General features: G+C 41.7%; 2 long non-coding RNA genes across 2 annotated transcripts in view; one reads left to right on the top strand and one right to left on the bottom strand.

Moving 5' to 3' along the window:
- The window catches only part of LOC121820421 (uncharacterized), a 41,999-nt gene extending 21,050 nt beyond the window's left edge, over positions 1 to 20,949 (top strand). The window contains exons 5-7 of the long non-coding RNA XR_006060915.2: positions 11,448 to 11,559; positions 11,998 to 12,153; positions 13,127 to 20,949. This is a non-coding gene — a long non-coding RNA (uncharacterized LOC121820421). The remainder of the gene's footprint in view (positions 1 to 11,447; positions 11,560 to 11,997; positions 12,154 to 13,126) is intronic.
- LOC121820423 (uncharacterized) lies at positions 1,557 to 10,628 on the bottom strand. Its single transcript, XR_006060917.2, has 3 exons — positions 10,306 to 10,628; positions 10,026 to 10,219; positions 1,557 to 9,549 (listed from the first exon to the last, which is right to left on the bottom strand). It is a non-coding gene; the product is annotated as an uncharacterized LOC121820423 (long non-coding RNA).
- Positions 20,950 to 21,348: the final 399 nt, after the last annotated feature.

The following is a 21,348-nucleotide window of genomic DNA, read 5'->3' on the forward strand; positions in this document are numbered from 1 at the left end:
ACTGACCCAAGGCCCTTTGAGAGAAGGTTGTGCCACAAGAATGGTCATTAGAGAATGCAGTCTCTCCTTTCTACTGGCCGGTGGAACATGAAAAAATAGATTGGCTCTCAACTAACTGCATGGAAAGCAGCAGATACAAACACAGCTGTACAAGGGAAACCTCTCCACTCCCCAGTGCTTTACATGGTTCACATGAAGATCTGAAATTTCAAGTTTATAATCTACACATTCAACAGGGTGGGGGATATCGGAGGGGCGGGGTCAAACATACTGTACAAAGGGAAAGCTTGAATATATAGATTATTCTACTGCTGTCAGCTCTAACCATTAAGGATGCAGCAAATCACCATTTTTAAGAGCATGTGAGCCAAATGCTAGGGTTTCAATCCAGGCTTAGATGCCTTTTACTCTGAGACCATGAGCAAGCCTCTTCACTTCCTAAGTCTCTGCTTCTTCTATAGTAGAACACCGATCACAGAATTGTTAAGATTAATGAAAGTAATCCAAGTAACTGCTGGCACATAATAAGAACTCAGGCTTCCCTGGTGGCTCAGCTGGTGAAGAATCCCCCTGCAGTGAGGGAGACCTGGGTTCGATCCCTGGGCTGGAAAGATTCCCTGGAGAAGGGAATGGCTACCCACTCCAGTATTCTGGCCTGGAGAATTCCATGGGGGCACAAAGAGTTGGACACAACTGAGTGACTTTCACTTTTACAATAAGAACTCAGGAAATTAGCATTCATATAAAATATGACTTGAATGATAAATTTTGAATTGCACCACATTTGGCCAAACATTCCCAAGTTTCCTGGGCTTCCCTGGTGACTCAGTGGTAAAGAATCCACCTGCCAATGCAGGAGACCAAAGTTCAATCCCTGGGTCATGGAAAGGGCATGGAAATCCACTCCAGTTATTCTTGCCTGGAGAATCCCCATGGATCCACGGGGTCACAAAGAGTCACATACAACTTAGTGACTCACCACCGCCACCATCACCACGAGCTATTTTTCCTACATAATTACCAGTAGCGTGAACTCATGAGACGAATCAAAAACATATATTCAGATACACTCTTTTCCTTCTAAGATACTTAAGAATCTCTTGTTGAGCCTCCAAAGTTTTTACAGAATGTAGTTTGGAAACAATTGCTTTATTCGGCCAAAACTAAAAGCCATACGTCCTAACCTGATTATAGTGAGTTCAATACTTTACTTCTGGCCCATTCATGCTGTAATAACCACAGACAACATCTGAAGGTGGCTCCATTGAAGCTCCTTCTAATATTTGGTGTCTATCTGAGCTGGTATGATCCTGAACCTATGTGAAGGGTACATAATTGACACTGCCAAGGAAAACAGTTTAGGAGGAGACCTTAGGTTAGAGGAAATAAAATCTGTTATTTGGAGTCACTGTGAATAGACACAGAAGCTTTTAAAACATATATAATAGGATGTGAGAGTTGGACCATGAAGAAGGCTGAGTGACAAAGAATTGATGCTTCCAAACTGTGGTGCTAGAGAAGACTCTTGTGAGTCCCTTGGACAGCACGGAGCTCCAACCAGTCCCTCCTAAAGGAGATCAACCCTGAATATTCATTGGAAGGACTGATGCTGAAGCTGAAGCTCCAATCCTTTGGCCACCCGATGTGAAGAGCTGACTCTTTGAAGAAGACCCTGATGCTGGGAAAGATTTAAGGCAAAAGGAGAAGAAGGTGGCAGAGGATGAGATGGTTTGGTAGCATCACCGACTCAATGGATGTGAATTTAGGCAAACTCAGGGAGACAGTGAAGGACAGGGGAGCCTGGTGTGCTGCAGTCCATGTGGTCGCAAAGAGTCAGACACAATTTAGCAACTGAACAACGACAATGGAATGTTGCTAAGATGCTCAGTGAAAAATCTGGGTGCCTGTGAACTTCACATAAAAAGTACACTGGCACAGCACTGTAAAGCAATTATACTCCAATAAAATTTTAAAAACTACAAATAATGGGGCTTTAACAAAGGACATAGAAAGAGTGATGAGCAGATATGAAAACAGACTAAGAGATTAACAACCTTGTCAAATTTGCTCAGAGGTCTAAAGAAAAATTAGTCACTGTTTCTGTTAAGTTATTTATGTCATTTAGAACGGTGGCATGAAGTGTAATCTCTATTTGTGTTAAAAAAGAAAAAGGCTTTGGAATTAGATTGTCACTTAAAGATGACTGGAACTTAAGTCTGTGAATCACTGGCTTCTTTTAAACCTTGTGTTTTAAAAATATTAACTCTGGGTGGTGAAGTTAAGGGGAAGGCCTGGAGAAATTTTTGTTTCATACCCTCCCCTCTGTTCTCTTCTCCTTTCCATTCCTTACCCTATGTCTCTTCCATGTAGCAAATAGCTGGGAGTTGAATTTCAGACTGGTTCCAAATAGGAAAAGGAGTACATCAAGGCTGTATATTGTCATCCTGCTTATTTAACTTATATGCAAAGTACATCATGAGAAATGCTGGACTGGAAGAAACACAAGCTGGAATCAAGATTGCCGGGAGAAATATCAATCACCTCAGATATGCAGATGACACCACCCTTATGGCAGAAAGTGAAGAGGAGCTAAAAGCCTCTTGATGAAAGTGAAAGAGGAGAGTGAAAAAGTTGGCTTAAAGCTCAACATTCAGAAAACGAAGACCATGGCATCCGGTCCCATCACTTCATGGGAAATAGATGGGGAAACAGTGGAAACAGTGTCAGACTTTATTTTGGGGGGCTCCAAAATCACCGCAGATGGTGATTGCAGCCATGAAATAAAAAGACGCTTACTCCTTGGAAGAAAAGTTATGACCAACCTAGATAGTATATTCAAAAGCAGAGACATTACTTTGCTGACTAAGGTCCGTCTAGTCAAGGCTATGGTTTTTCCTGCGGTCATGTATGGATGTGAGAGTTGGACTGTGAAGAAGGCTGAGCACCGACGAACTGATGCTTTTGAACTTTGGTGTTGGAGAAGACTCTTGAGAGTCCCTTGGACTGCAAGGAGATCCAACCAGTCCATTCTGAAGGAGATCAACCCTGGGATTTCTTTGGAAGGAATGATGCTAAAGCTGAAACTCCAATCCTTTGGCCACCTCATGCGAAGAGTTGACTCATTGGAAAAGACTCTGATGCTGGGAGGGATTGGGGGCAGAAGGAGAAGGGGACGACAGAGGATGAGATGGCTGGATGGCATCACGGACTTGATGGATGTGAGTCTGAGTGAACTCCGGGAGTTGGTGATGGACAGGGAGGCCTGGCGTGCTTCGATTCATGGGGTCGCAAAGAGTAGGACATGACTGAGCGACTGAACTGAACTGAATTAGATGAAATAATTACCTAAACTTTTTGTTTTGCCTGGAAGCAAAACCACAATGGACAAGGCTATAATCAAATGATAAGGTTATGACAGCAACTAATTAGGAAAGCCCAATATACGTGAAGAGAGTTTTGCCATTTCCAAATAAAGACTAATGAAGTTAATATTATTAGGACTTAATAATACAGAGCTATATTATTATGCTGGTAGACAATTAGGCTTAATTGGTAAGTAATCATATATGCAGCCTGTGTTACTTTTATGTATGCAAATTATACTTCTACAGGTTAAGTCTTCTCATTTTAGGTCCACACAACAGCATTATCTCAGCAAAGCGGGGCTGGGGTGAAGAGAGCTAGACCAGAAGTAACTGACAAAGCAGAGGACCCATGAAAACAGACCCTGCATTCCTGGCAATTGGAGGTCTTGGATAAAATACTAGGGTGAGTGAAGGGAAAGCGATTCATGTTAAGGCAGGAAGGAACACGATAAGGATGGAGAAGGGATTTAGGTTTTTTTGTTTGTTGGTTTGTTTTAAAGAGAGGGTTTTGGTCAAGGGCAATTGAGATTTTTCCTGTTCTCATCACCCACCTTTCAGCACTCCCTCAAAACATTTATGGTATCCAGAAAGCCATAAACAGTAATTATCTGCACAATTAGAGACAAAGCTTGATAAGCAAGCCAGCTGGCAGAGGTAACATGAAACTCTTTCTCACTAAAATGTTAATGGCTGATACTGGATCCTCTGCTATTTCCATAGGAAGAAAAAGTAAGAGTATGAGAGGGCTCTGGCACCAGAGGTCTTCCCAAGGAAGGAAAGCATATTACATGGTGACAAGAGGGATAACTAACATTTACTGAGTACGCGTGGCCAGGTTCTGTTCTAAATGTGCTCATGGATTAACTCATTCCCTCCCAAAGTGCTTTGTCTGGGGAAGGTACTCTTACTAATCCCTATTTTTCAGATGAGAAAGCTTAGTCACAGAGAGATTAGGTACTTGCTCAGGGCCATGGCACCCCACTCCAGTACTCTTGCCTGGAAAATCCCATGGACGGAGGAGCCTGGTAGGCTGCAGTCCACAGGGTCGCGTAGAGTCGGACACGACTGAGTGACTTCACTTTCACTTTTCACTTTCATGCATTGGAGAAGGAAATGGCAACCCACTCCAGTGTTCTTGCCTGGAGAATCCCAGGGACGAGGGAGCCTGGTGGGCTGCCGTCTATGGGACTCTGTCGCACAGAGTCGGACACAACTGAAGCGACTTAGCAGCAGCAGCAGGGTCATGGGGGTGAGACCAATATTTGAATTCTGGCATTTCGAGTCCCAGAGTCCATACTCCTGGTTATTGTTGTTGTTCAGTCACTAAGTCGGGTCCGACTCTCTGTGACCCCATGGACTGCAGCACTCCAAGCTTTCCCCGTCCTTCACCATCTCCCGGGGCTTGCTCAAACTCTTGGCCATAGTTGAAAGGAAACTGATTTGGAGAGAAGATGGCCCAGGAGACAAAACTCTGCTACATGGATGATGTTGCCTAAAGTCAGCCTGTTTACTTCTGAGTGTTGGAATGAGAAGGAGTCCATGCAGAGGTGTTTTATCTTGTCACAGAGTTGTGCATTTGCTACTTACAGGAGCTCCAGTGCTGGGGAGGACGTTACATTGGGTCCTATGGAACATTTTGATACCGCCTTGGTTCCCAAGTGTGTATGGCTTTGCTGCCTGAATTAGTAATCCTGTTGCAGTTATTTAAGCTTTCTATGCCTCTGAGTGCACATTTGGAAGCTGGGTTCGTTCCACTTGTCAGCTTCCTGACTCAGAGGAATGCCAAGGGCTAGTGGACTGATCCATGCAAAGTGCGTTGAGCCATAAACCAGGACTAACTGAACTTTGAGAGAACAGTGTGACTTGGCAGCTGAATTTGGATTAAGGGGAGTGGTAGGATAGTCTCACAGTAGCCTCTGGATGTTCTTGGTTCGGCCGCCTGGTCTGCTAGGGCTGCCTGAATTCCCCTCTAGGCTTTCAAGCGGCCCCGCTATAATGAAGGGCAACTGTCTAGTAGACTTGGGCCATGTCCATATAGTCTGGGATTGTTCCAATTATGTAGAGATAAAAATTCCTAATTCAAAACAAGAATCTTCAAGCCAGGACTTTGAAAGCCATTACTTATCAAAAAAGGTTAAAAAGAACTGGATCGACTCCAAGGAAACGTTTAACCTAATAGCAAACACCATACCTTAGGATTCAATTCAAATGATACTGATCTAATTGACATTACAAGGGCAGAACCATTGGAAAGTTGTTTAAATAATAATAATAATAATAATGATTTATAAAGAGACATGGGTAAGAAGATGCCCAAGACAAAGAGGATGGGGAGAGATGTCTCAGTTATAGCTACGATTAAGAAACAGCAAACCCAAAAGAAGTATAAAGCTACTTTTTTTTAAAACAAGAAAAATGTGTCTGATTAGTCCACACTATCTACTGGAATTTCTCTTCCATTTTTTTAAGCATAGAACTATTAATTGCCAACCTATGTCTTCAGATAAAACCGATGAAAGCAGGAGGGTGATCACAATATTTTTAATGGATGCAGTTATTAACTCAATGATTTCACCTCGGATTTTTGGTCTTCTAAGGACAGAGTTATATCTTGGGGCAGTCAGGTCTCTCTCGACCCAAGAAAGGATCATGTGAGCTAAAAAATAAACACAACCAGTGGGGACCAAGGTGGGAATTCAGGATCGGAAATAGGACAGATTAAAATAGTTTACGGAAAGAGTGTGAGAGCAAGGGAAGGAAATTGAATGACAGAAGGGAAGACCGTACAGTATTAAGAAGCAACAAACCCAAAACAAGAAAACTAAGAGAGTTTTTCTGAGTGCTGCTGTAATTCAAACCGTTTCAAATAAAAACTGTGACAAATTGCAGAAAACTTGAGATACAGATTTGGTTTAAAGAGGCTAAGACTTCCTTGTGGGAGCTGCCTAGGCTCGTCAGTGTTTTCTTAGCGTTAGTGGCAGCTCATTAGTGTTAAACTTGGCAGTGTTTTTTCGTATCTATGGGTTCTTCTCTTTAAATACTCAAGGCCCTGTCTATTCCTCACAAAAGGAGAATAGTGATACAGATTTTTAGTGTGAAAGTAAGGCAAGGTATAATCTTCCCAGAAGTATTTGGGAGACTAAAGCATCACGAGAAGGAATTTTTCAGGTCAAAAGCTGGTGGACGAGGTACAAGAACCTTCCTGGTATCCCTTCTCCCAAATCTCATGGAAGGCAGTTTCTGCTTTTGCTTCTGTCTCCCATGACCCCGTTTATGTTGGCAGTTACCTGGTTCACAGACACATCTTCACAGGGTCTTTGCTGCATTGAAAGAGGTTCCCTTCACTAAAGAACAATGGGATTTGTGGAAGAAAAAGGTCATTTAGGTAAATCCACGCCATTGAGATGGGAGGTAAGGGGGCAGGCCACACCTTAAAAGAATGGCGTAGCCATCGAGGATACAACAAAAACTGGTTACCACCTACTAGGCCCCAAAGGGTGGAAGATTCCACTTCTGGTACACCCTGAACCTCTTCCACACTCACTGTGATACAGTAACATCTAAATGACAAACCCACAGGCACAATGTTACGTTCAATCTGTGATAAGGTCTTTGAAGGTCCACTACCGAGCGGTTCCTGTTTTATGTGTCAGGGAGACAGACAGTCATTAACCAGCCCATTTCACATAGAAAACGTCCATTGCGTTTGCTGAGGATGGGGTTGCCGGGGCTGATGCTCTGCGTCTCTGTGTCTAAGCCTGTTTACAGGGAGGTGAAGGATAGCTTCCTTGCCCACACTCTGCGGGCTGCCCCACCCTGCGCTGGCCTCAGGAAGGAAGGGTGGAGCAGGCACACAGAGTTTTGACAATGCTCCAGGACTTTGCACCCCAAATATTTACTGAGACAGTCAGGTAATTCTTTAGAGAGGCTGGGCCTAACCTATAAAAAAAGCTGGCAGAGGGACAGGAGAAGAAAGAAGTGCTCCCTCTGTCTGGAAAAGGCGTGCTCCGTGTGCCTGTAATAATTGCAAAAGCCTCGATACAGAAACACAGGGATGGTCCTCCACACCCTCTTGCAACTGATCACCCATCTGACAGCTCAGCTTCAGGGCAAGGAGCCTAGGCAGCTCCCACACACTGCTCTCCTGGGTCTATAGGCAGCTGTTTCCTCTGCCTGGAAGAGGCTCTTCTCACTTAAAGCTACCTTTTCTTCGCAGAGTCCTCTCCAGCCCTCTCCACATCCCACTTCCTGTATTAAGCTTCTCCCAGCTGTCTCAGCCCACAGTCATCACTTTGCTCTTTGGCCTCCCACACCACTCGCCCAGCACTTGGTAATTTCTGTGGTTGATCTGTTTATCCCTTCAACTCCCCCCGCCCCACCACTGGACTTTGTCCGAAACAGTCAGCCTTGACAACGTGCTTATAAATGATGATAAATCATTGCAGTAGAGTGGTTTAGGCATGCCTGACACAAGTTCATGCTTGTGTAACTTTTAACTCAAATGAAAAGTTTTTCATGGCTAGCACTTTCGAAAGGCAGTAAATCCTTAGTGTGTGACTGTTTTCAAACATTGTGGATTTTTCAAGGAGGCATAAGGAACAGGCCTCATCAGATCTGGGGAAAGAGAGGAACAAAAGCAGGTTCACAGAGTCCTAAAAGCACACTGGTGTGACCCACTCGTCCTGCTCACCCGGAACTTTGCCAGTTTCAACACCGAAAGTCCTGTGTCTCAGTCCCAGGCAGACCTGGACAGCTGGTCACTTAGCAGGTGGCCAGTGCACATTTTGATAAGAAGCAAATGCAGGTCTTAACTAATGGACTGCACCTACTTTATCTTCTCTCCTCTCAAATCCTGGTGCCACAGCCTCTCCAAGGACACTCCACTCTCTGGTGACAAGTGGAGAAGCAGGCAATGATGCCCACTTCTCGAGAAGGAACCTTGAGTTTATTCAACTCTGCTCACTACAGAAGCCATCTCAGGCCTGGGAGGACAGACGGTCAAGGGAAAAAGCTTTGTACAGAGTTCTCACAAAACAGAAACTAAAAGGAATATTTGGAACAGGAAACAGTGACCTTGATGGCACGATTCCCAAAGGGAGAGGCAAAAGGCAGCGATTCAGGAAGGCAAAAGTCCAGGGTCCACGGGAAGTCCGTCTCACGCTGAGCATTCCACACCAGGCTTGCTCCGTGCCTCTCCAGAGCATCTGCTTTGATAACGCTCCTGGGCAATCCGGCCAACTATGACAATTCAAGTGGCTTGGCGCTAGCAGTAAAGAATCTGCCTGCCACTGCAGGAGACGCAAGAGACATGGGTTCAATCCCTGGGTCGGGAAGATCCCCTGGTAAGGGAATGGCAACCCACTCCAGTATTCTTGCCTGGAGAATCCCATGGACAGAGAAGCCTGGTGGGCTACAGTCCGTAGGGTTGCAAAGAGTCGGACACGACTGAAGTGACTTAGCACACACAGAACAGATAAACAAGAAGACTAGAACCTACGACCACAAATACCTCTGAATATCACAGCAATCAGCAGGACTAGTAATACTTTCTGAGCCCACAAAGTCTCTTATGAGAATAGATACATTTGGAAAGCCCAGATGGTCCTGAAATGAGCATAACGATAGATAGATACATCATCAATAATGGTACACATAAAAAACCAGTCCAGGTCGATAGTTTGTATCATGATGAGAAATTTTTCCATAATAAAATAACAGAATGAAGCATTTTAATCTGTACAACATATAACCCAGTAACTCACAACAACAACAAAAAGTGTAATTGGGAAATGGAAATATTACTGCCTGTGTCTCTTTATATCACTGAAGATTTAGGTGGAGCTGATTTCTCTAAGCGTGGTTTCCTTTGACTGATAATGCTCATGTGTCCCAGGACCAACTTGGCCGGGGGTGGGGATGGGAGGCTGAAATTTAGGGTGTCCAGGGTGTCTCCTGCAGGAATGTGCTCTAACCACCAGAGGGTATTCTTTCCTCCTTTGGACTGTAGGCAAGTTTCTGGAACCACAAACTAACCCTAAACCAACCCCCTACTAAAAATGGGCCAGGCCAGATCACAGGAAAGTGCACTGATTCATAATATTCACACACATTCCCCCTTGTCTTTCCATTTGAGAGACGGTTCAGTTTTCTTCAGCTCAGAGGATCATGCTGGCAGCAGGCCAACCTATACACAGAGTAGAAAACAAATGACATCTCTCCTGCTGGTCAAGGCAAGAGAGGAGTCACTTCAGAAATAAGTCCAGCGGTTATTTCAGATGATCCAGACCACACGCACCCCCCCCCCCCCCCCCCCCCCCCACCGCAACAGTTGCCCACCCCAGCCCCCACTCCTCATGGGTAGAGCAGGATTTTCAAGAAAGTGCGGATGCCCTGGTCAGAAAGAAAGCGGAGGGATTTCAGGGGCTGTGGGGCCTCCTGCCTGAATTTTGATCCAGGCTAATTTACAACTGAAAAAGGCCCAAGTCTCATTGGAGACCAGAAAGCCTAGGAAAGTTACCAGAGAGATATTTGACAACGTCCAGAGTCAGCCCGGGAGTCTGTCCCAGCGCATTAATATACCAAGTTTAGAAAGCAAGGTCCTGGAAAGATGCCCCAGGGAGATGCCCAAGGGAGTCAGTTTGAATCCGGCCAAATGCTTACTCTGAAAAAAGGAAGACTTTGTCCCTTCTAGCTTGTTCAGTGCCAGAAGCTCTTTCAGGGAGAAAGGCCGTGAAATTGAGAAATATGGGATATCGGGTTATCTGCCCAACAGAAGGCAGCTTCAGCAAACCCAAACTTCAAGTTGATATTTTCCTCTTGTTTTTCAAATGACTTCAAATAATACTTATTTGCTGCTAAAAATTCAAACAGTACAGAAATAAAAGTAAGAAGTGAAGCGCTTTCGTCTCACAGCCAGCCTACTCCCTACAGCCCCACTCACCAGAAATACTGTGGATAATGGCTCATGCTTTCCAGGGCTTCCGATTTCTATGAATTACAAAAAACTGATCTCTCTGCTCATCTAGTTCTCCATCTCTTCACCTCATATCTCTCTCAATCATCCGCTCGGGGATTTTTGTTGTCGTTGTTTTGTTTTGTAAAAAATGGAGATCCTGAAACAGATAGATATTATTTGACTTGAGATGGTCGTTGCACAAATTATTACATTTTTCCAGGTCCTCATTCCATTTAGTTGTGACACTGGGTCGTTCCGTTGCGCAGACGTGCCAAAAGCCAGTGCCCTATGGATGGACGTTTATGTTGTTTGCAATTTCTCCTCCTATTACAAAAATGCTATAGGGCAATTCTTAACTAAAAGAAATAACTATTAACGGGAATTAATAGATATTAATTGACCCATTAATAACTATTAATAGGTTGTATTATGGTTCAGCCCCTGCCTGTGCTAAGCCCTCTAGAGGATGTTAAGGTGAATAAAACAGATTTTTTTTTTTTTGCCTTCCTGGAGTTTGCTCTCTAGTAGGGAAGATCTATAAGCATCCAACTGACGCAAGAAAAAATGACTTAAATACTAAGAACTTGGACAAGTGGGATATTCAAACATACAACACATTCCCTGCCTAGAGAGCATACAGAAAGGAGTTATCCAATACTGACAGCTGGGGTGAGAGAAGGTTTGATAAGCAGGCTTCATCTATGGAGAGATTTGCTGTAGTGTTTGATGTAGGGAAACTGATATGGGAGCTTGTAAAACTCCTTTAAAAAATTTTTTTTATTTTAATTTATTTGGCTGCGCTGGGTCTTAGTTGTGTCTTATGGGATCTAATTCCCTGAGCAGGGGTTGAATCTGGGCACCTTGCATTGGGAGTGTGGAGTCTCAGCCGTTGGGCCACCGGGCAAATCCCCATAGAAGCCTTAAAATCATCCTGTTGACCGGGACAGAGGACTCTAGTATTTTTGCTTTTGAATTTCCTGTAACAAACACAGTCTCAGACAGGACTAGGAATGCTCTGTCCTTCTTGCAGGCGTGCTTGACTGAGTTTAGTCTACAACTTTGTCTCACAACCTGAAATATCCATTTACAAATACCCAACATACTTATTGCTTTTGCTGTATCTCCAGATTTTCTGGGCGAGAGTGTGATCTCTACATAAGCGCATCACAATTGAATTACTTGTTCCATCTGGTGTGACTGTCCGGAGAAAGAGGTTTTACTGGTACTCCAAATCCAATGGTATGTTATAAAAAGAAAACATGAAATAACTTGCCTGTGATAACAAATCTCTGTAAGTCAGAATCTTCCCAGCCATCATGTACATATGCTGAAAGGAGAAGTTTTCTTTTCAAGCAATCTTAATGAGCAGGTCTTTTGCTTATTAACATCTTCAAAGTGCTTTGAGCTCCTCCCCAGACGAAAGGTCCTGTGTGACTACAAATTATTATTATGCTCACAAAATGCGTACATACTAAATGCAGGAAAAGTGCAAACCATTTACCTGCATGGCCTGCAATGCCCTTGAGACCCTTTGATCTGCCAATATAACCACCAATTATTCTATATCCTTTTCTCTCTAAATGCCTGCATCAAAGCATTCTCATGCACACCCTTGTAAATCCAGCTGTTTATTCCACAATAGCTCCTCTTAATTAACCCTGTTTCCTTTCTCTTTAGTTGGCAGCTGCTGACTCAGCCTTTCTTTGGCTAAAGAGAAATTATATGCAACCCTGGGTATGGAATGGAAAATAACTCCTTTTTTTTTTTTTTCTACAAAGAGGGCCATGACATAGTAAAGATTCTTTGATGACCTAGGAAAATGCATATGATACAGTAAGTGAAAAAAACATACAAAAATGTAGAGAGTAAATGACATGTACACACTGCTATTTTTTTCTATGCATCTTGAGATTTATTGTTAGCATGCTGCTACATTTAAAACAGACCTACTGTAAAAAAATAAATAAATAATCAGTTAAAAAACAAAGTAGAGAGTGTTATCTCAACTGTAATATGAGTAATTGGTCACATGAATTGAATAAAACCATGCCAGTCGCTGAACTGAATGTTTTGCCTAGTGATAGACTTTCATTTTCAGTATGAGCTAAGTACTATCATCCCTCTTTTAAAGATAAAGACGCTGAGACTTAGATAGGTTAAGTGATGGGGTTCTCTCTGGCATTGTCTGGCTCCAAAATTTGTCCCTTTAATGAAAGTCATGCTGCCTTTTAACAATGATTGTCCTAAGATAGGGAAAGGTGGGTTTTTTCCCCCAACATTTTATAGTTACACAGTTTTAAAAAGAAACAAAACTAACATATTAATGACATGAGTTAATCAAATAAAAATGAAGAGGGGACTAAGACACTCTTTGATTGATGGATGTGATGACTTAGGATAAATACAGGTAATGTGTCATTAAGCTCAGAGTTCTCCAGATCTCTGCTTTCGTATCTCTAAAGTAATGGGTTGAACCAAGGTACCTTAAAGCACTTTTCAGCTCTAACATTGCTTTAGTCCCTTCGTTTCTGTTTATGCTTCAGAGATGGCACTTTTCTTGAACAATAAGTAGATTCCAGTTCCTTAAGTCTGCTCAAAGAGCTCTGTTAAGTACCAAAGAAAGAACCATGAAGCTGAGTGTTAAGCTGAATTCAGTCTGTGAGTCATCTTTGAACACCAGGAAAGAATAAAGACTATTTATGTTAATGATAAATGTTGAAAAGTACTAATTAATGTAAAATTATTACACAATTATAAAATTGTCATTGTGAATCAAGAATAACATACTCTTCTGATCTGATTCTAGAGTAAAAGACAAGTTACCCTGGAAATCAGAGCCAGGTCTCCTTCTGACCGGGGTTTAGTTTGGACATGTCTAGAATGCAGGAGTAAGAACCCTTGGAAAGAACATGAAGAGTGGGTGTCTCCAGCTGAGAGGAGCATTTGATCTTTTCTTGGAAAATAACTACCTACAACACAAAGGAAAGTTGCTTGTCCCCACGGAAGGATGAGCTCCTCAAGCAGGAAGCATGTGGCACCAACCATGAAGAACCATCTGTAATGCTATAAATATTAAGATGTCTGGGAAGTATGAAGAATTTTTATTTCTGCCCACGGAGCATTACATTTATTTATTTATTTTCTATTTCTGAGAATAGTCTTTATTTAGAACTCTTTCATGCCCAGTATTGTATTTTTCAACACAGAGAAATGCAATGATTCAGCACATAATATTAGCTCAATGAAGGAAGCATATTAATATTTAAGCTTTAATTAGTACAGTGTTTTTTAGGTAAGCCTTAGGAACAGTAGCAATGGCACCCCACTCCAGTACTCTTGCCTGGAAAATCCCATGGATGGAGGAGCCTGGTAGGCTGTAGTCCATGGGATTGCTGAGTCTGGCATGACTGAGCGACTTCACTTTCACTTTTCACTTTCATGCTTTGGAGAAGGAAATGGCAACCCACTCCAGTATTCTTGCCCGGAGAATCCCAGGGATGGGGGAGCCTGGTGGGCTGTTGTCTATGGGGTCGCACAGAGCCGGACACAACGGAAGCAACTTAGTAACAGCAGCAGCAGTAGGAAATTAATTTCCATAATTAATACTTAGAATTGAATCTTCTATAGAACCTAGAATCTTTTTTTAAATCATCAATTTAAAAAAATCCTTCCAGGGATCAAAGACTCAGGAATGAAAAATAAAATCATTTTTATACTTGAAGAAAACATGGTAGAATTTCTTTATAATCTTAAGGTGGGGAAGATCTTTCTATTACAACTAAAACCCAGAAATAATAATGTTAGATAAGGTTAACAATATAGCAATTAAAAACAACAAAAACATACACACTTTTTTTTAAATGAAAGATTAACTACCAACAGATAAAAATGTTTGAAATTCATATCAAGATAAAAAGTGAATGTACCAGTGTATGAGTTCTCAGCAATCAATAAGAAATGGATCAACAACCCAGCAGGAAAAAAGGCAAAGAAAATGAACTGAGAGTTCACAGATAAACACATATGGGAGATACTCACTTTAACTTGAGCATCTTCAAGAAGTGCAAGATATAACTATTCTAAGTAGTTTTGCCCTACCCATCAGGTGGGCAAAAATCTACACATTTGATAACTTGTTCCTTAGCTAAGACCTTGAGAAGAAAAGCGCTAAGGGTAGAAGAATAAATTGGACAGCAATATAAAAATATCTATCAAAACTACAAAGCCACACAACCCAAGGCAAGTTTTAGGACCCCTTGCTTGCACAGATCCCTTTCCAGGCCCTGGAAAGTGTCTCAATAGTTCTTCAACATATTATGTTGTTTTTGAAAACTTTCCAAAAATTAGATATTTTCATCACGATTGTTTAAGACCACTGTTCCCTTTCCACCAAGTCTCCCTCTCTATTCCACTTTCCCTTGAGAAGTGTGGCACCGAAATGGCATCAGGAGCTTTTGGGGTCAGGCTAAAGGAAAGCTGATGTGTAGATACATTTAGTCTGGATTTAGTAGCATACCCTTTTGTGGTATGCGGTCACTTCCATTATAGCCAAGTTATTGCCTGATGTCTTGCTGTAAGAACGGTTTCCAGAAATATTCCTATCACCCACTTTGCCAACTGCCTGTTGTCCTGACTAGAAGTTACAGGGTAACAAGTTCTACTGAAATACAAACATGTCTTATGGTGCCTGATACCAGAATTATGTAGAGAGTGGAAAAGAAACAAGGTTTAAAATATATGAAGCCTAAAGCCAATCTATGGAAAATTATTTTAATTGTTAGACATGTAAAATTATAAGTGGACTCTTCAGCTTTTAACCAGTATCTGGTCAAAATGGATGTCCTTCACAATGTAGCAATTATAAATGGCCTGTGTATTTATAATCATTTTTGAAATGAGAATCCTATGAAACAGACTTTATCAGAATGTCTGGACTGTAGGGCACAAATCTATAGCAGCACTACAAATGGCAAATGTTTGCAAGATTTGAATGCTTCATGCACGCCAACTCTCAAAAAATAATTTTTAAAATGTAAATTAACCACACTAAAGCAGAGCCTAAATTACCTTTCCGCTTTCTCTCTTTAAAATATCACAACATTGTAGCTACATGAAGAGGTAACCCAAGTGTATGCAGCCAATTAAAAAAACAGAAAGAGAAAGAAAGCATTATGGAGATGTCTCACGTAATTAGTAAAACTATTATGTTACTTTTCAGAATACTCATGGTATTTTTTTTTAGCTTTTCAAAATTAGTAGTCTATTGTGATTTTCTTTCTATATAAATATTCATTTTCATACCAATTTTGAATTGGATAATTTTGTATTCTTTTTCTTAACGAAGATCCACAGAATTATAATCCTCAGGGTACATACAACATGAAGCATTCTTTGTAATCATCCAATGCACTAGAAAACCTCAAGTGTGGGAATTTATCTCAGAGTTGTTCTTGTACAGGTCTGTGCAAGTTTATTCAGTCCCAAATTGTTTTGAAAAAGGATTGAACTCAGTAGGCTGAACAGATTATGGGCATATCCATATAATGGAATATTATACAGCTCTAAAACTGGGGACACACAACATTCTGGTATGGAAATGGCCACAAGATCTATTCTTCAGTGAATATACCTTGGTGCAGAACACTGTGTACAGAACAGTTTTTATTTTAAAAATAAGCAGGAAGAAAAGGAACATACATTACCATTTGTTTTGTTTATTTTTGCATAAATAGGTTCTGAAAATGAATAAAAGTGATTGTAGGGAGGAGGCCCTGAGTGGACTCAGAGGTGGGAATGAGATTGTTGGTTTTTGGCTGCACCATGCAGTCTGTAGGATCTTAATTCCCTGATGGGGAATTGAACCTGGGCCCTCTGCAGTGAAAGGGTTGAGTCCTAGCCACTGGACTGTCAGGAAATCCCCTGACACCTCTTTATTTTTTTTTTTTTTCCCTGACACCTCTTTAAAATGCCAGCGTAGTTACTTATTAGCTATGAGTCTTAAATTCATGTGTATTCATTTCAGCACCATTTATAATAGTCTTCAATCAAAAGAATTTTGAAAACCTGAGTGAATTTTAAATAAGGATACAAGAAAACATAACACCATTGAAAATATTTAATTATATGAAAAAATTTTAATTTCTGCACTTGGAAAGAAATAAAGGCAAACAAACAGGATTTATTGTCTTTAACATCCAATTGATACAAAAGGAAACTCTTAAAACTACTCAATAAATAGCGAGCAAAGAATATGAATAGTCCAGCAAAAAATTAAAAAAGCAGATAAAAATATTAAACTTGGAAAGCATTGTTAGCTTCCCCTCTGCTATACCCCCAAGTCCAATATACTGCGAAGCAGTGTCATTTTATCTCCATTGTTAATATAGTCACCACTGTCGCTGTCATGATTCTAGCCCAAGCCACCACTTTCTCTCATTAAGATCAGCCCAGGACTTTCCAGGTGATCTAGTAGCTAAGACTCCATGCTCGCTCCCAATGCAGAGGCCTGGGGTCCCTCCCTGGCTGGGAAACTAGATTCCACACGCCACAACTCAGAGTTTTCGTGCTGCAACTAAAGCTCCTGAATGCTGCAACTGAGACTCAGTGCATTGGATATAGTCCCAGAAGTAGCATTGCTGAGTACTTTTTTTATAAATGAAATTCACATACCATCAAAGAGAACCATTTCGTTTAACCATTTCAAAGTAAGCAAGTCAGGGGCATTTAGTATGTTCACAACACTATGCCACGACCTCCATCTAGTTCGAAAACATTTTCATCCCTTCAAAAAGAAAGGCCATACTCGTTAAGCAATTGCTCCCCACTCTCTTCCCCCCTCAGCCCCTCACAGCTAACAATCTGCCTTCTGTCTCTATGGATTTACCTATTCTAGGTATTTCATGTCAATGGAATCACACAATGTGTAGTTGGTGTCTGACTTCTTTCACTTTAGCATAATCTTTTCAAGGTCAATCTGCAATGTAGCTTGTAGCAAAACATCATTTGTTTTAATGAATAAATACTGTTTGGCTACCTGCGTATGCCACACCTTGACTAGACGGGTCATCTGTTGATGGGCACTTGGGTTGTTTTCCTCTTTTGGCTATTGTGAATAGTGCTGCTATGATCAGCCACCTTTTTGATGGGCATATGAACTGGTACTGAGCAGACCGACCAACAAGCCTGCTGGACTCCTATCCAGGATGGAGTCTGGCAGGGACACTCCACCATGGCACATCAGCTAGGGCCTCTGCCATTAGTGGTTAAGTACTTTGAATAATTACATGCAGATTACCATAACTTGAACATATTAACAACTCATCTATTTCATCATCTGCTCACATTACCAATTTATCTACTTCCTTTCATATTTTCTTGCCTCTTTTTTTTTTTTTCTTGCTTCTCTTAAACCCACAGAAGATTGAGACAGAGATGGGCCTTTAACCCAGAGCAGCCAAGGATAATCTGTTTGAGTGACCGCGGATGTAGCCTGAAGTAAAAATTCAACCTAATAGGCATGATGTCTATCAGTTGAGTCAGTCGTGGGGAAAATGAATTGAAAATATGAAAGGAAGTAGATAAATGGGTAATGTGAGCAGATGATGAAATAGACGAGTTGTTAATGGAATCTTGAGGGCAGAGCTTCCTGGGCGGCAACTGCTGACCGGTGACAAGGGGACAGGCTGGTCCCCAGAGCTCTCCTACATCCCGAATGACCTTCACCTGCAGCCTGTGTGGTTCAGCTAGTTCTTGTTCACTCTGTGATGTTACAGGAGCTCTGGCTTTATGGCTTGGATTCCTGCCCTGAATGTTTCTGCAGCTTTCATTCCTACAAACTTCCCAATGACTGAGGGAACTAGAGTGATTCCTTGCATCCAGGAATGTGCTTCAGGCAAATACCTCTGAAAAGAAATTAGGTTGCAGATATCTAGAGCTGTACAATCATTTCCACTCTCTGATTCCTCACCTTCTCTCCAGAACTACAATCTAAGGCAATAATCCCTACATCAGGAAAATTCACATGGCACAAAGAAGTTAATCTCAATTTTAGTTGAATGCAAGAAACTGGAAATCTGTGTCAAATTTAGGAGAATTTGAAAAAGAAAAAAACAAGGGTCCTAATTTTATTTAATAACTTATTTGTTTTATTTTAAATTAGATGAAGTACTTTAATCTAATACCCTATGCAGAATTATATAACTATATTAACATTGATATATTGTTATATTAGAATCTTAACTGAAAAAAAAAGAATATATATTCATGTGAAAAATATTCATAGAAAGAAATGGGAAAATAGGAACAGTGATTATCTTTGGGGGATATTTTTCCCCTACACTAAAAAATTTCTAATGATGATGTATGGCAGAAACCAACACAATATTGTAAAGCAATTATCCTTCAATTAAAAATAAGTAAATTAAAAAAAATTCTAGTGAAATGTGCATGCGTTGTTATAATGGAAAAATGCTTAAAAAAAATAAAAGCAGAGGGACTTCCCTGATGGTCCAGTGGTTAAGACTCCACGCTTCCACTGCAGAGGGCACCAGTTCGACCCCTGTTTAGGGACCTAAGATCCCACATCAAGCACGACATGCAGCGTGGCACACACCCCTACTCCCCACCAAAAAAAAAGTGGTATTCCACTTTTTTTCCACAACATGGTTTTAAACAAAGCTTAATCATCCTAAAGTGACATTTATTTCTTAGGAAAGAAGGAGTGACAAAGCCTTCGGAGTGAGTACAAACTAAGAGAAAAAGATGATGGAGATTTAAAGGATTTCATCTCCACTGTACTCCTCAAGGAACCTGATGGAACCCGGCTTTTCCAGAAGGGACAGGATACTGCCTTTTGTGGCAAGAACAAAGAAAGGTTGGGGTAGCTAAGACACTACAAGACTTTCTGACAAGTTTAAGCCCTCCATGGCCAAGAAGGGCCAAGACACAGAGCTTACTAGAGAAAACTTGTGCCAGAGAGGCAGTTCCAAATGGCCAGACTTGTGACTTTTCCTTGCGGGTCAGAAACATATGCCCATGATACAGCAGGGTAGTGAGACTACAAGAATGGCAGGCTATGGAAACTATTTGAACATTTGTTTCGTGTGAATTTTTTATTGACTCTCCAGACATGCTAGTAAAGAGTGTCCCTCAGTTGCTGAGGAAGACTTTGTAGCTTGTGCAACAGCAGAACGGGCCAAAAGCTGGGGGCTGTGACCTGTTTTCAAATAAAATGTCTTGAAATAATTTTTTTTTAAATGATGTCAGGGCGAGATCTGGTGGTCAATTAATTCATTAAGCACATACTCGTTGAGTGTTTACTATGGGCCAGGCACTACTGTGAGCCTTAGGGAGAGAATTTCTTGTCGCCACGGTACACACATCCTCTGATGGGGGACTGCAAGGTGCAGAGAGGGGGCTACAATAAATAAAAAGAATAGGTAAGTAATACAGTATGTTGGACAGCTATGGAGAAAATAAAACAATGGAAGGAGTTAAGGAGAGTCAGTTGTCAGGTTTTAGCATTTACATAAGGTGAATCAGGAAAGACGGCACAGGGATTTCCCTGGCGGTCCAGTGGCTAACTAATACTTTGTGCTCCCAAGGCAGGGGCCCTGGGTTGGATCCCTGGTCAGGGAACTAGATCCCATGTGCTGAAACCTTGACGAAGATGGAAGATCCTGCATGCCACAACTAAGACCCAACACAGCCAAATAAATAATTGAAAATAATAAATATTTTTTAAAAAGGAAAGATAGGGCAGGGACATTGAAGCAAAGATGTGAAGAAGATGGGAAATACACCTCCAAAAAAGCGTTCTGGGCAAAACCCTGGGCAGGGCTGTATCTGGCCTGGTCAAGGAACAGCAAGCAAGGAGGTCAGGGAGGCTAAGAGCAGAGTGATCGAAGGGAGAGCAGGGAGGGAGGAGAGGTGATGAGGGAGGGTCAGGTCACATAGAGTCCTGAAGGCTGTTGTCAGGAGAATAAAGGGGACAAATTCACCAGCACAGGCCGACAGGCTGAGGAAGCTGATAAAGGGAGACAGGGCAAAGGTCACTCTTAAGAGTGATGAGGGCTCAATGGTGTCATTAGTGAGATAGGAAACACAAGACGAGGGATATACTTGTGGCAAGGGGGAAAGGGGAGAAGTCATTTGTTTGGAAGGTAGTTCTTTTGAGGTGCAAAGAGGGCCCCAGAAGTTAGAGCCGGTACCTCAGGAAACAGGTCAGGATGGAGATGCATGTGGTGAGTTATCAGGAAAGACTGCATTTCCCAGCCTTTCTTGCAGTTAAGTTTGGCCATATGACTAATTTCTGGACAATGGGACATAAGTAGAAGTTTTGTGAAGAAACTGGAAATGTTCCTTCAAGAAAATGGACTCAGCTGGGTCAGTTTTTCATCTCTGTTTTCTCTTTTCTGCAGTCTGGAATGTGGATGATTTAGCTGGAGCTCCAGCAGCCATTCTGAAATAAAGAGGTGCCCTTGAGGATGGTAGCCAAGGGTTAGGATAATAAAACAAATAAAGAGAAGTTCCCTGGGTCTATGATGACTATTAAGCCACTGTATCCCATACTAGTTTGCTTTCCTTAAAAATTTTCATATATTGAATAAAAACAAACATTTTAAGCCACTATTATTTGGGTGTTTTTTTTTTCTCTGATACATTCAAACTAAACTAACCCTAAGGGTTATAACTGGAAATACAGATTTGAGAGTCAAGATCATATAGATAAGGGCTTCCCAGGTGAGTCAGTGGTAAAGATTTCACCTGCCAATGCAGGAGATGCAAGTGAGGCAGGCTTGCTCCCTGGGTCAGGAAGATCCCCTGGAGGAGGAGAGGGAAACCCCACTCCAGCATTCCTGCCTGGACAATTCCATGGGCAGAGGAGCCTGTTGGGCTACAGTCCACGGGATGGCAAAGAGTCGGGCACGACTGTGTGACTGAGCATGCACGCACGCTATCATATAGGTGGTCTTTAAAACAACGGGACTGGTGAAATTACCAAATAAAGACTGTAGAGATGATCAGGCT

The sequence above is a fragment of the Ovis aries genome, chromosome 10 (genome assembly GCF_016772045.2).
Source record: "Ovis aries strain OAR_USU_Benz2616 breed Rambouillet chromosome 10, ARS-UI_Ramb_v3.0, whole genome shotgun sequence".
NCBI classification, from domain to species: domain Eukaryota; kingdom Metazoa; phylum Chordata; class Mammalia; order Artiodactyla; family Bovidae; genus Ovis; species Ovis aries.